We start from the raw sequence: 10586 nt of genomic DNA, 5'->3' as shown, positions 1-10586 counted from the left end.
AGAGGTCTGATTTTACACTGCTGTCGAAGATGGAAGATTATTCACACACACACTCACACACACACACACACACACACACACTGTACAGGTGATTCACTCTGTGTTTTGTGTCTCTTCTGGATTTCTGCCTCAGAGGAATCTGGGGAATTTCTCACTTCACAACAGGGTGATATGACACGACATCGCGGCCGCGCCCTCGCAGACTCTCACGTCTCACTGACTGGCAACCGAGAGAACCGAGCGTCTGATATCTGAGGTCTGATCCGCCACAGAACCCCAAACTCTCAACTCTCAGCTCTAAGAAACTTATAAATCTCTGACCTGGCAAATGTGGAAGTAAATCTCAGTGTGTGTGTGTGTGTGTGTGTGTGTGTGTGTGTGTGTGTGTGTGTGTGTGTGTGTGAACTTGCAAAGCTATTACTGTGGGGACATTGACAGATGTGTGTGGTGGGGACCTGTGTGAAAGTGACCTTAAATCGAGTCCCCACTTTGTTTATGTCATGTTTATCTCATCGAGCTTAAAATTCAGGCGTCAAATTCAAAATGAGTGAATATTTGCAAGACACAATTAACTTTGGCAGTTTGAACACTGTATATCTTGTCTTTATGGTGATTTAAATTGAATATGGGTTAACAAGGATCACCGTGTTCTGTTTGTTTTTATTTATGTTATACTCAACGGCCCGACGTCCACATTTCTTCCATGAAGCTGAGGGTTCAGCACTATCCCTTATCGGACAGTTCTCAACTCTATCCTAGTATTTAAAGTAATCAATAAGGATTCTTCTTGATGAAAATGATTTTGAATTGGTGACTGTACGTCTGTAATTCTGGACTTTTTTTCTACATAATTGTGTTTCTTTCCATTAATAAAGGTATGCCAGAAAAATCTTATTGTGCAATTGTTCCTGTACATTTAGTTAGATATACTGATCAAGTTGTAAAAAGTACAACTTTCATGTAGTTAAAAAGTCTTATTTTTGACACACAACATACTGGTAGACTTGTGCAGACAGTCAGGTTTTTGTTTTCTAAATTTGTGTCGAGTGTGTTTAACATCACCATCATTTCATGACAATCGCTAAAGAACTGCACATGGTCTCTACACAAAACAGAATCAGTTTGTCATGTGCAACTGTTGTGTTTTTGTTTTTTATCCCAAATCGTCGATTTTAGATCAGAATGTTTTAATATGAACAGATTTTAAATTAAAAACTGACCCAACTAATATATTAATCAAATTGACTAACAAAATATTGCAATACTGATCTGATGGCACGCTCTCCTGGTGAGTGTGACGCACTCGTGCGTGTGACGTGCCGTCTGCTTTTATACACAACATCATTAAATTAGTTAATCCTGTTTCTCATCACAGCAGCTGCTGTCCAAACAAATGAGTTTAAACAAAAGGACATGTTCATAAAAGTATTATAATCAGTATAATAGGTGTTTGTGTAAGAGGATGTACAGAATTCTGAAGCTCTTCTTTAACCTAGAAACATCCTTCTCTCGTTTTAAAGCCCCAGTAGTGAAGTACTGCTGTACTGGTGACAGGAGGTGGCAATTAAACAACAACAACAACAACAAAAAGATATAATTATCCATAAGTCCCATAAAGGTGCTGACGTGGTCCAGACAGTAGTTTGTCACTAGTAAACCCCGTCTCAGGAACCTCAGAGGTGTGACCTACAGTACACACATGTGAGAAACTCCCCTGCAGGAACCGGTACCTTCACCCCGAATCTGTCCCTGAGTTATAACATCCCCAAGCGTAACCCACACACAGGACAAGAAACCTGCTGGAAAAGTCCACAGAGGAACCCTTCAGGTCTGTAAAGACCCTCATCCCTTCTTCATCTATGGGTTTTTTTTTGTTATGATTAACTAAATTATTATTTTTATCCACAAAAGAGTAATATTTATATTAGATTTGTTTTTTTATTAAAATAAATGGAATCCAGTAAAAGAGCTCCATCAGACATTAATGTTTAAGAGCATCACAGGTTCTCCTTCTCACTCTGTGCCAGTTAACACACACCGAGCACATCCTGCCATGTTCTATCACACACTCCAGTGTTCGGTTCCTCCAGCATCGTCTCGGCCCTTCTGTCGTCCTGAGGACAGTTACAGGAACCTGCAGACGGAGAGACCCTTCACACACAGACGTCCACACTGACTTCAGGACCATGGACAGTTCATACACAGTAAACAGCCTCACACACACACACACACACACACACACACACCTTTTCTCTCTCTCTCTCACACACACACACACACACTCACACACACACAAACACACACACACACACACACACACCTTCTCTCTCTCTCTCTCTCTCTCTCTCTCACACACACAGATCAGTTTATTGAAGACCACAGGATGTATGGGAAGCCCAAAGGGCTGAAGGTTATCATCTGTGTGTGTGTGTGTGTGTGTGTGTGTGTGTGTGTGTCCACACTGTTGATGGTCATATGTCTAAGTGGTTTATCTATAAACGGTTTCCTTAATGTCCAATTAATGCAACAGAGAATCAATAAAAATAAACACACACACACACACACACACACAGTCCACCAAAAAGAACATTTCTATTTAAGATATAATTGAGTTCATTAAGTTAACGACACTAAGTCACTCCTCTGGAACTCCTCTGACATTTCATATTAAATCCGAAGCTTCGGACCTTCACACTGTGTTTCCTATTTCATCATGAACCTTTAAAGAACCATAAAAGATCATCTCTACAGCACGATCATCAGGGATCTCAGTGTTTTTTTCTTGACCTAATGTTCTATTTCTAATAAGCGTCTAAAACGGGTCATACTGACTCACACGGGCCTCAAAGAACCGCCGAACAGAACATGTTCTACAACAACAGCCAAATACCAGAAACTTAAATGTTAAACTCCTGACTGGTTCCAGACATGAAACATAACGAGCACTAATGTTCACAGGTAACTGCGTTCCTCAGGTTCCTTAAAGTCTGACAGGATTCTCCAAAAGAGCTTAAACTCAGAACTCTCTCAGTTCAATAAAATGAAAGAACCTTGGTGAGGTTCTACACTAATATTAAACGGTTCTCTGTGAGGGACTGCTAAAGAACCTTTAAGGGTTCTACACGTTTCATCGATGTAACAGTAAAGTGCCAACAGTGAGCTGGGTTCTGTCCTTATACTGTAGTCCTTAAGGGTTCTTAAGTTGTTCTACAAACAGGCCCACTAAGGGTTCTCTGTGGAACTCTACAACAGCACGATTCACTGTCATAAAGCACGCCAAGTAGAACAGTGACTGTGACCTTTAAACACAGACACAGTAAGTGTTGTACTAGTCTATTTTATTATGTACATAATATTATAACGTCATGTGTCTAGTGATGACATCACTGCTTAACCTTATTATCTGCCTGTTTCTCCTTTTCTTTTCTCCTTTTTTCCTCCTAAACTGGACACCTAAACGCTTTAACATCACAACCAGGTTAACTGACATGAAAAACCTGACGTGGAATCGAGTGAGATATACCCGATCATGTAAGTGTTATCATCATTCTATAGCTTTTGTTTTCTCCTGTGCGCTCTGTGCCACCCCCGGGCAAGCAGCCACCATCCTGGGCGGTGCCCATGTCGCCCCCATATCCAAATCTGCCCCTGGAATTAATTAAGGATAATATAAATGAGCAATAACTTGAATTTTGTACCGCACACTCAAACCCCCGGGGAGCTCTTACACGTTCCTAAATTTCTCTACACATGCTTGATCTCAGGATCGTAAAAAACTGACAGCCTCCATCAGGAAGTTCTTCAGAGCTCAGTGTGTCATGGTGCAGAAGAGATTCAAGCCAACAACAAAAACCATGAACAAAACGTTTTAATCACAGGTAGTCACAGATAAGGTGATTTGAAGTCATGATGTTCCTCTTGGTAATGGATTATAGACTGCAGAAATAAGGCAGATTCCTAGTTTAGTGTTGATGTGGAGAGCTTTGAGCGGTCACGTCTGGAGATAAACCACAGTGGGACCTGTCTGTGTGTGATATATTACTGAACACTGCGCTCTAACAGACACGACACTGTAGATAGTGAGGTTTAGTTCAGAGCTTCTGCAGTTACAGGTGTTCAGAATCCAGCGCTCCAGGTGAGGATCAGGACAGGTGAGGGATCTGAGCAGGTTCAGGAGGTTCTGTGTTTGAAGGTAAATGCTGGCAGGTCCTGACCGTTCAGCGTGAGTGTTGGTAACAGAGTGCGAGATGATTCATAAGTAACACTACATAGTGAATGTGGAGTCAGTGTGTAGATGACTGGAGTGTGTGATGTCACAGAGTTGAACGACCAGGAACCAGGAATGTGGTTGAAGTCAACAACAAAACCCAAAACCCTTACTGAGAAAATATGGTTCTCTCAGGGTCTCACCTACAAAAAGCTCCGACTGGTAACCTTTTTTAACGGGGGAACAATCAGTTACAGGGGAACACACACAGAGCCTTTAAGGATTCCTCAAAAAATCCTTGAAATGATTTACTTCCTGACTGCTATTATCTCCTAAAGTCATCTGTCAATCATGCTCAGTGGGTGGAGCAAATGTTATCATGAATTTACACCCGAATGTTGTGAATAGAACAGAGAGAAGCAACGAAACCACGATACACTTCAGTCATGTGATTTCATCTGCTGCAGGTCTGTAGATATGAACCAGTGTTTAACGACACAGAGGCTCAGGAGTGGGAGGAGTCAGGATGTGCCTGTTATAATGCACTATAAAGCTATTACATAACACACACACACACACACACACACACAGAATGTCCTTAGTGCTACTCGACACGTCATCCGTCTTAATTTTCACCTCTCTGAGGATTTATTCAGGGTTTTATATACAACACAACACGATATATATTATTACACACATGATGATTCCACACAACTGGGGGAAATAATCCCCTTTCTGTAATTAAATCATTTAAATAATAGGTGGTGTTAAAATGTACATAAATAAACAAACAAACGAATAAATAAATATGTGTACACTCAATGCACGTTATGGACGACAAGAATTTTTACTAATTTAACTGAATTAAACAGATGGACAGATACAGTAGATAGATAGATAGATAGATGTTGTTCATCTGTTCTTCTCCCCCATGTGTCCTCTCATGGAAAATGATCACTCTGTGGTTTTCATGGTGTCGCTTAAGGGCATCATGTGACCGGATTTGTCCAACATTTATATCTAAATATTTAATGCAGGTCACATGTTTATAAATGTAATAATAACAGATTGTGAGACTCAGATCTCATTAAATGTGTGATGTTGGACTGAGTGCTCTCTCTCCCTCTCTCTGTCTCTCTCCTTCTCTTCCTCTCCCTCTCTCTCTCTCTCTCTCTTTTTTCTCTCTCCCTCTCTCTCTCTCCCTCTCTCTGTCTCTCTCTCTTCCTCTCTCTGTCTCTTCCTCTCCCTCTATCTTCCCCTCTCTCCCTCTGTCTCCTTCTCTTCCTCTCCCTCTCTCTCTCTCTCTCTCTTTTTTCTCTCTCCCTCTCTCTCTCTCTCTCCCTCTGTCTCCTTCTCTTCCTCTCTCCCTCTCTCTCTCTCTCTTTTTTCTCTCTCCCTCTCTCCCCCCCCCCCCCCCTCTCTCTCTCTCTGCGCGTGTGTATGTCGGTGTTTTTCTGCAGCCATTTATACAGCTCACACACACACACAGTGCAATGCTGAAACACACCACCGCGGAATAACAGTCCCAGAGCTCTTATGCAGCCCCCCCCCCCCTCCCGTGGCTATTACCGTATATTCCGTGTAGAATAAACACACACACACACACACACAGAACAACCCGAACCAAATCCACACCGACCCGGTACCGGTACAGAGACAAAGCTCACCGCGCAGTTCGGCACTCCGGTGTAACACACAATAAACACACACACACAATAAACACACACACACACACACGGGGGGGGATCAGTAGTCCCGGGTCCTTACCGGTTTGTCCCCGGTGTCTCTCTGTCTCTGTCTCTCCGCTGTGCGGCTCCTCTCCGTCGCAGAGACGCTACAGAAGGTGACCCCGCTCTCTCTCTCTCTCTCTCTCTCTGTGTGTGTGTGTGTGTGTGTGTCTCCCTGCATCCGCGAGAACATCACGACACGCGCGTGCTCCCGCTGGGTGGGAGGAGGAGGAGGAGGGACGCGGACTGCACGTGAGCTCCGTGCGTAACATAACCGAATAATAATAATAATAATAATAATGATGATGATGATGATGATGATGATGATGATGATGATGATAATGATGATGATGATGATGATGATACAGTAGACATTAGAGTGATATCGCACCCGCGAGTCCTGCGCTCTGATTGGTCAGAAGGTGTTGATTGACGCGGTGTCTGACGTGGTGCAGTAGGTTTGCGGTGTCGTTTCCATGGTAACGGCGTGCTCACTGGTCCGTTCTGGCAGTAAAGAGAACCGTGTTTCAGTAACATGGAGGAAGGAGTCTCCAGTGTCAGCGCTGTGTAACTGAAGCACAGTGTCCGCTTTGAGGCCATTACGGTTGCCATGGTTACCACACACTCTGACCTGGTTAGCTACAGCATCGTAACCACGTTGTTTACAGGCCGCAGGTAACGCAGATCACCGAGCATCGTCTCTCTCTGGGGGGCGCCGTGAGGGTCGACAGAGTGGTTAGCACTGGGGCCCTCACTCCTTCAGGTCCACAGTTCTATTCCCACATCAGGTCTGCGTGCATGTGGAGTTTACATGTTCTCCCCGTGGGTTTCCTCCAGGTTCTCTGGTTTCCTCCCATAGACCACAGACATGCAGATTATGATATTTGGCGTTCCCAAGTTGGCCGTAGTGTGTGAATGTTGACCGGAGGTCTTACCACGGTTGTAAAAATAGGAATAAATACTGTACACTGGTCTCCACTGACCTACACCCAGAGGTTCCTGGATGGATGGATGGATGGATGGATGGATACAGTATAAATTACATTAAATGTTCTGACTTTAACTCCCTTTGTTCATTACCATGTAGATGATTGTAACACACACAACTTATCTGCCTGACTGCAGACGTCACAAATGACCATGTAGAGGTCCAACTGTACAGCTCATCATTAGCATAATAGCTCCTGTTTTAAACTAAACAAAACAAACAAACACACTGCAGCTGACGGATTCAATAAAAATAAAAATGTTTATCATTCCCTGAACTTTTCCTTGATTGTGATTGTTTTGTGCATCTTCACATTACTGACAGCGCTTTATAAGATTAACTACATCCCACACACACACACACACAAACACACACACACTGGTGTTTGATGTCTATATCAGTGTTAGAGTGGCATCTTTATCAATTTCATTCGTCTTCATCACTGTTAAAAAAAAATGACGTGAAGAGGAGAGACGTGAGACGGAGAGCAGCTGGAGACAGATGTGTTTCCTCTCTGTGGTTCTGATGACTGATGTGTCCTTCTCAGTGTATAATGACAATGCTGTCACCTTGCTCTCATGCTGCCTGTTTTATTTCCTTCTGATCAGTTGGACTGATGTGAGTTGCCGAGTGCACAGTGATGCAGGAGAACCTCATGGTCTGTGAAAGGGTTAAACCTCATCACATGACCAGGTGTAAGGTCGCTGACAGCTGGATAAACACAGCTCAGCTTTTTCCATACACACCTTTATATCAGCTCTTGTGTTCTCACAGACCTTTTCTCTTTTTTATATGGACCATAAACCTGCTATGTGTCTCTCCACCTCGTTCCTGCTGACTGACTACACATCACTTCTGATCCTCAGTTCCTTCGAAAGTGGAAAAAAAAGAGCAAACATACTGTATATGTCATTTTTATACAATCTGATTTGGAGTCAGTTTTCATGTCACATTTACTGGAATCTGAAAAAACAGAGCAACAAAAATATTGTGCAAATGAAGAGAGAAATTTATCCCTTCTGCATTTTCAACTGTGGTTTAATACATTTAGTTATATTTAATTTTCATCTCTTGTTTAGCAAGGTTCCTGAGATAAATAAAAGACATTCTAGAGATATCAGCTTTCACTGGCGCACAGGACGCTACATCCATCTACAGATTGGTTCTAGCTGCATGCCGTCCGGTTCTGTCTTATCCGGATTAAGCAGAAGAAAGTTAATTAGCATCCAATCTCTTATGTCCTGGACACATTGCTCAACTTTAATAAGCTGTTTTTTCTCATCAGGTTTTGCTGAGACGTATAACTGTGTGTCGTCAGCATAACAATAAAAACTAATACCATGCTTACGGATTATGTTGCCCAGAGGAAGCATGTAAAGGTAAAAAAGCAGTGGACCTAAAACTGAACCCTGTGGAACACCAAACTCCACTAGAGAACATGCAGAATAATCACCATTTAAGTCTACATACTGATAACGATGGGTCAGATAGGATCTGAGCCAGGAAAGGGCTGTACCCTTAATTCCTACTACATTTTCTAATCTGTGAAGAAGAATAGCGTGATCAATGGTGTCAAAAGCTGCACTGAGGTCGAGTAATACAGTGACACAGTATAGTGACACAACCCTGATCAGAGGCCAATAGAATGTCATTTACTACTTTAACGAGTGCTGTCTCTGTACTGTGATGAGGCCTAAATCCTGACTGATACAGTTCATGTATGCCATTTCTATGTAGATATGAGCATAGCTGCTCCGCTACTATCTTTTCCAGAATGTTAAAGATAAAGGGGAGGTTTGATATTGGCCTGTAACTGGACAGCTGACAGGGGTCGAGGTCAGGTTTCCTAATTATTGGTTTGATAACTGCTAATTTAAAGGATTTGGGATTTTGGGAACATACCTAATGCTGAGTGAGGAATCAGTTGCTTGTGTTAGGTTTTGTTTTAAAAAGTAATTAATAAAGAATTAGTCTTGGGTCAAAGCCTTGTATTATTTTAATTTAAATGAAATAAAAACATCTTAGATTCGTCCAGTTTCATATTGATCTTTAATATTTCTGTTTAAAAATATTTAAAATAGTAATGCTCTTCTCTCCATTTCCCTTCTCTTTACTTTATTCTTCGTAGCGTGGTGGTTCAGGAGAGCGCTGTTCTCTCACTTCTCCACCCCTGCCCTGTGTGTGTGTGGGGGGGGGGAAGAGTTCAGGGTCCTCAACAAGGTAACTTCACCTACATGCATGAACAGTAGCACTGGTGCTACAATGCTACTGTAGTGAGTAAGACTACTTTCAGTTTAGCGCCATCTCCTGGTGTGGATGAAAGATTTTCTTGGCATCACAAATAAATCAACAATATAATCATTTATTACAACATAAACATTGTTTTATAGAAACTGTCAGAAGAACTCCGATGAATAAAATCACAATATCGTGCTCAGCTTCATCCTCAGGATCTAAACTCTTCTGAAATGAGAAAGAAACACAACAGTATAAATAATGAAGGAATAATTTTATAAGTAATGGAGTTAGATCTGTTTCAGGACTCACAAGTCTACGCAGGATGGATTTGCTCGAGTCTATGATTGGCATCTGAAGACAATCATGTCTTTATTGTTGTAGTAAATAAACACTCATTAACGTTATAAATAATGAATAAAACAGGATTTAATCAGACAGGTACAGCAGGAATGTGGAGCTCTGAAGATTATCTGAGATCATTTCTCACTCTGGGGAATTTATTGATGTTTAACTTTAAAGGAAATGAATGACATTAAGTGTGATGTAATTAATAAGACTGAAGACAAAATCTGATTATGATTAATGAACAATAATGATCCAGATCTCTGTGTTCAGGCTCGCTCCGCTGACTCACATCGTAGTGAAGTAAATTTAATAAAATGTGGTTGATAGTCATAATAATTGTTCGACTGTGATTTTTTTTTACAGGTTTATCAGTGGATTCATTGGCTCATTACTACAGCTAAGATTACTATTATTATTAGCATTATTATTATTATTAATTTTGACATTATCAGACATATTAATCTGCACACTGTAATTCGGCCTCTACATTTTACTCACATTTGCAGAATTAATAACTGATTAATTGTTTGTTTTAATCCATCTTGGTCATTATATTGTCTTTTTTTCAGCTCCACACTGACACCTAACGGTCTGAGTGAAAAGGCTCGTATGCGCCTCTCTGTCGCCCCCTGGTGGCTGAAAACCCTAACGATTCACCCACTCTATCCAGTTATCTGATTATCAGCCTAAAATGATTACAGAAAAAAAATAAATAAATAAATGATTAATGTAAAGAAAAAAGAAGGAATAAACAAAATTCTCAGGTCTATCTAAAGTCCTAATTTCTATTGTAAAGATTAAAAAAAATTATACATAAATCACATTAAACTCCGCTTAAATTCTGTACATCAACCCTGAACCCCAGACCGGCTGTCTGGACCCGTGTTGGGTTTTAAAAGACTTTAAAAAGCCATAATTTATCTAAAAGGCAGATTATTATTATGTTCAGACAGATTTAGAAAGATCATTTAATAGATTTTTATTAAGTAATATTACGTGACACACAGGCTGCTGCCAGAGCCGGGCAGATTAAAGGAACGCAGGTCAATCCATGTTTTATTGCTCATCGTTTGGACGTTAG

General features: G+C 41.2%; 1 protein-coding gene across 1 annotated transcript in view; it reads right to left on the bottom strand.

The window, feature by feature from the left end:
* The window catches only part of LOC128510270 (protein kinase C and casein kinase substrate in neurons protein 1-like), a 50552-nt gene extending 44485 nt beyond the window's left edge, over positions 1-6067 (bottom strand). Inside the window, exon 1 of the mRNA XM_053482436.1 lies at positions 5975-6067. The gene's annotated coding sequence lies outside the window, so the exon portion shown is untranslated. The remainder of the gene's footprint in view (positions 1-5974) is intronic.
* Positions 6068-10586: the final 4519 nt, after the last annotated feature.

The sequence above is a fragment of the Clarias gariepinus genome, chromosome 22 (genome assembly GCF_024256425.1).
Source record: "Clarias gariepinus isolate MV-2021 ecotype Netherlands chromosome 22, CGAR_prim_01v2, whole genome shotgun sequence".
In the NCBI taxonomy this organism is placed as follows: Eukaryota; Metazoa; Chordata; class Actinopteri; order Siluriformes; family Clariidae; genus Clarias; species Clarias gariepinus.
Note: the sequence above shows the minus strand (reverse complement) of the source record. Positions and strands in the feature narration are given on the sequence as shown.